Raw genomic sequence first — 5,535 nt, 5'->3', positions numbered from 1 at the left:
TCAATTCAAGCTGTGAAGAGGGAGAATACTTGAATAAAGTTTGCAAATCTTGTACGAATTATTAATAGGATCATATTTGAATAAAGTTTGCAACTTTAATACAAACAATTAATATATTGAGGACTGCTATTCTCAAGTGTTTCCAAATAAAGCTAAATATTTCAACAATTTGAGTCCTTAATTTCTTTCTGCAGTAGCCCTTCTGTTAACAGGAGTACTGGGTACCCTTGATCATGGTTCTTCTTGATGCTTCCAAATACAAATTAAGATTTGACATCCTTCTTGCAACAATCTTCTATCAGAAAACATATTAAATTCATTTTATCTTTTCAATAACGTACAGGAAAGAGAAAGTTCTGGTTGAGACAATACATCTACTGGTCAATTAATCTTCGCTTGGAACCAATGGAGGTGCATATGGCTTAAAAAAACACTTGCAATAATAGTATCATATACATTTACTTGCTCCCATCATTACAACATAATTATTCAATTGTTTAGTTATATACTTTTAAAGAGATTGGCCCAGATATATTAAATATATTTATTAAATAACATTCAGCAAAAAAGATTTCATTTTTAATCTAGTAGTATTTCCACTTGGTTACAATCTCAAAACTTAAATTTGATTTCCATTTTTGTAAATATGAATACAAAAGTAAGATTTTTCAGATAATCAATTAATTTTAAATTAATTACCATAATCAAAGAATATTAATAAACTATGATAATCAAACAATATTAATTGTCCAATAGCTAGCATAATGGTTACTATTGATACAAAATACAATCTAATAACATATAGCACTTACTATTAATTATTGAAATGGGAAGCCCTTACGAATGCGATGTCAGTGAACTGAAAGCTTCTGATGACTACAAAGCTGGAGTAAAGGGACTTGTAGATGCTGGGGTGGCAAAAATCCCCAGGATATTCATAACGGTTTTCTCTTCTGTATTAAGAATATTGTAACAATCATATATTAACTAAAAGGGAGTTACAAAACACGGTCTATAACTCCACACATTGCCGTTACATTCTTGATGGGAGAATGCTTATTTAAGTTTGTAAAAAGGATCCCTAGGTGAGTTTTTTATGAAAAAACACATACATCATTCTGTGTGAAAAGAAATCACTTGAAAGACGAAAGCTTACAAATAATTTTCAGAGGATTATTCTACATCTAATCGTCAAGCAATGGCCGGAGGTTAATGTTTAATATTCCTCAAATTTTAATTTTGGTTTATATTTTGTATACTCAGTATATATATGTTTAGATAGAGACCACATACATGTCTTACAATTCATTCATGAGATACAAAAGCTCGGTACTGAGACACGTTCCTCTGATTCAAACATCAATATTCCAGTCATAAATCTTCAACTTCAAGGAGTTAAAGCTGATGAAAGTTCACACGATGAGATAGTTGAGAAAGTTAAAAACGCTTGCCAGAAGTTTTGTTTCTTCCAGGTGGTCAATCACGGAATTCCATTTAGCCTCTTGGATCTAGTGATTGAAGGGATCCATAAATTTCATGAGCAAGAGGTTGATATCAAGAAAGATTACTACTCACGCGATTACTCCAATAAAAGGTTACTCTATAATTCCAATTTTAATCTGTTTGAAGCCCCTACTGCTTGCTGGAGGGACACTTTAGTTATGGCAGCAGATTTTTCCAATCCTGAAGAATTGCCCGCAGCATGCAAGTAGGCATTCATCAGTATCATTTTTTCAAGAGAATTCATAAGTTTTTTCAAAGAGTTTTTCCCCTATATATTCTTTTTTGTTTTAAGAGACATAATGATGAATTACCAAAAAGAGGTGCTGAAATTAGGGTTTTTTTTTTTTTTACCAACTGATTTCTGAAGCTCTGGATCTTCACCCCAATTACCTGAATGACATGGGTTGTGCAGAGGCCATCTTCATTCCATGCCATTACTATCAGGCATGCCCTGAACCCGAGTTGACAATAGGCACAGCCGCACATGCTGACAGTGGCTTTCTCACTGTGGTTCTACAAGACCAAATTGGTGGCCTTCAAGTCCTCTATGAAAATCGATGGATTGAAGTTGTCCCAACTCCCTGAGCTCTAGTCGTCAACATAGGAGATTTAGTTCAGGCAAGTCCATCTCATTATATTTGAACTAGTTTGGCTGAAAAATCAAAGGAAAAAGTTATTAATTTTAAGTTCTTTTGTCATAATTTTTAAAAATAACTATCTTTTGATATTAGTACAATATTTAAATTTAATTCAACTAAAAATTCAATTATTTAAAAAAAATTTGATGCTTATCTACTTAAAAATAATTAAATTTTAATGGCATCAATTATAATTTATCTAATTGGATATTATTAAATTAAAAATCTTATCATCTTTAAATAATATTTAAAATTGAGTTTTGAGTGCCACTCTAAATTTATAAAATTGGGCAATTGGGTTTTATAGAGTCCAAATCGAATGGTTCGTTTGGTTGAAGTTACTATCCCTTACAAAACCCATTAAAAGACATGAAAAGTTGGTTAGAACTCGAATTACAACAAAATTAGCTCATTTACTTGTTTCCTTAGCATAAGGGTGTGTAAAAACCCAGGTGGAACTGGAACCACCAGTAATCGGCTTCAAAATTACCTCATTTGGGGTTGTTAGGGACTGGAGTTTGAAGATGTCTTTGCTTATGCGTATGCTTGTGTGGTTTGAGAATATAAGCCCGCCTTTTTGTTGGATTTGCGAATGTCAGAAACCTATGTTTCATAACTAAATCGAATGTCAAACCTTATTATGAAATGAGAACTGTATATTTTATTTGTATATGTAATAGTACAAAGGAGTGTCTATTTTTGCAATACAACTAAACTATAAAAAAAGGAAAATCTATACAAATTACAATTACTAGTTGTGATTAAGGTCAACCACTTTAATTAGAGTGTCAATCACTAGCTATGATTAAGGGTCAACCATTATAGTAAAATCAATCACCATAGTTAAGATATTAATCACTATAATTTGGATGCTAATTTCTATGATTTAGAGTCAACCACCATTATAAAATCAATCATCATTATTAAAGTGTTAATCACTATGATTAATGTATCAATCACTACAATTGACGGTCAACCATTATAATAAGATTAATCACCATAATTAAGGTATCAATCACTATGATTAGGGTGTCAATTACTATCAATCATGCAATACTCAAGAATTCCGACAATTACGTTATTACCCCTCCCCCCTTTCAAACTCAATGTGATATAGTTAATATTAGTTTGAGTTTGGTGACTAATTCTTGCAAGCAATCAGGGAGATGAGATTTGTGAAGACATTTGTTGTTTGATTTGCCAAAGGTATTGAATTAAGATTGATAGTACCTTAAAAGACATGATGATGCACAACATGACAATCAAATTCTAAATATTTAGTGTGTTCATGAAAGATATCATTGTGAGAAATTTGAATAACGCTCCAATTATCACAATGAAGAATAGTGGTAGAACGGTGTTTGACACCTATATCTTCTAATAGCCAACAGAGCCAAAGTAATTCTGATGTAGCATCTGCAAGGGCATGATACTTTGATTTTGTACTAGAATAGGCTACCACAGTTTGTTTTTTACTTCGTTAAGAATTGAGAAAATCTCCCAAAAAGAAAGAATAACTAGTGGTGGATCAACGATCATTTGAATTACCTACCCAATCAACGTCTGAATACCTATACAACACAAAAGAAGAGTGAGCAAAAAAAATGGAGACCATGACAAAAAATTCCTTTGACATAATGAAGAATTCAGAGAACAGCCAAGAAGTGAGATGACCATGTTGTAGCCATAAATTGGCTAACTAAGTGAACTAAATATGCACTATCAAGGCAAGTCACTGTGTGATACACTAAACTACCAACAAGTTGTCGATACAATATAGGATCATCAAAAAGAGTGTCATCAATTGGAGCAAGTTTGACATTGAGCTCCAAAGAAGTAGATACAATTTTGCTATTAGTGATACTTTTTCGAGATAGAATATTTGAAGCATATTTGGCCTGTGAAAGATAATATCCATCAAAATTAGAAGATACGTCAAGTCCTAAGAAATAACTAAGGGAACCAAGGTCTTTCATCTCAAAGTATTAATTGAGATACTGTTGTACTTTGGAAATACAAGTTACACCATCTGCAGTGATAATCATGTCATCAACATATAATAAAAGAAGAACAATGCCTTGATTAGTATGACGAATGAACAAAGCTGAATCATAAGTACTATAGACAAAACCAAATTAGGCAATAGTGGAACTAAACTTTGCAAACCAAGCCCTTGTTGCTTTTTTCAATCCATATAAAGCTCGCTAAAGTCGACAAACCTTTCGAGGAGGATTGAAATAACTAGATAGAGGATGCATATAAATCTTTTCCTGTAGGTCTCCATTAAGAAATGCATTTTTCATATTCATTTGAAGAAGGCGCCAATGTTTAATAGTAGTAATGGCTAATATACTTCGGATAGAGGTCAAACAAGCCACAAGAATAAAAGCCTCTTCATATTCAATGCCATATTCTTGAGTATATCCTTTGACTACTAAGTGTGTCTTGTATCACTTGATAAACCCATTTGAATGAGTTTTAATTTTATAAATCCATTTACACCCAATTAGGGTTTTACTGGGGGAGATCAACCAAATCCTAAGTACAAGTTTTCTCTAAAAAATAAAGTTATTTTGTCATAGCTTGCTATAAAATAAGGTCAGTACTAGCTTTATTATGAGAGCGAGGTTCATTTAAAGTGGCAATACCAAAATAAGAATGATGGTGATTAAAGAAAATTAGAGTTTTTCTTACCCAATTAGAGTGACAAAGGGTTGAATCAAGTACAGTATCAATAACTGGAATAGTCTCTTCAGTAATAAATGTAGAAGTAGGAGTATTATTAAGCTCTTTAGAAACAGTTATATCAAAACTAGGAAATAGTTCAACAAATGAATCAATAAAGAATAAGAAAGGTGAAGTGTCAACCTAATGAAATTTTAACAAAGAGGAAAACAATATATATTCCCAAAAGGTGACATATCAAAAGATATATAATATATTAGAAATTGGATCCCAACAATAATAACCTTTGTGTTCTATGTAATAGCCAAGAAAACAACATAATTGAGTTCATGGCTCTAATTTTGTATGTTTATGAGGTTGTAATAAAACAAAACATGCACACCCAAAAGGTTTAAGAATAGAGTAATCTAGAGGCTTACCAAATAATCGCTCAAAAGGAGAAAAACTATTGAGGACATAAGTAGGAATAAGGTTAATTGCATAAACTGTAGTTAGAGTTGTTTCTCCCCAAAATTTTTCAAGACAGGAGGCAGAAAGAAGGATGGCATGAATAGAATAAAAAAGGTGACGATGTTTACGTTCAACCCTTTTGTTGATTTTTAATCATACTGGCAAAGTTAATATAGATTTGTGATATTTTAGACCTTTGTTTTAGGATATAAATCCAAGTAAAACACAAATAATCATCAATGAATAAAATAAAATATTG

The 5,535-nt window shown here is 31.8% G+C and overlaps 1 pseudogene; it reads left to right on the top strand.

Moving 5' to 3' along the window:
• The first annotated feature begins 826 nt into the window (after window positions 1-826).
• LOC123211612 lies at window positions 827-2,145 on the top strand (annotated as a pseudogene).
• Window positions 2,146-5,535: the final 3,390 nt, after the last annotated feature.

Source organism: Mangifera indica, chromosome 3, assembly GCF_011075055.1.
Source record: "Mangifera indica cultivar Alphonso chromosome 3, CATAS_Mindica_2.1, whole genome shotgun sequence".
NCBI lineage: Eukaryota > Viridiplantae > Streptophyta > Magnoliopsida > Sapindales > Anacardiaceae > Mangifera > Mangifera indica.
The sequence above is the reverse complement of the archived record's forward strand: the minus strand, read 5'-3'. Positions and strand labels throughout refer to the sequence as shown.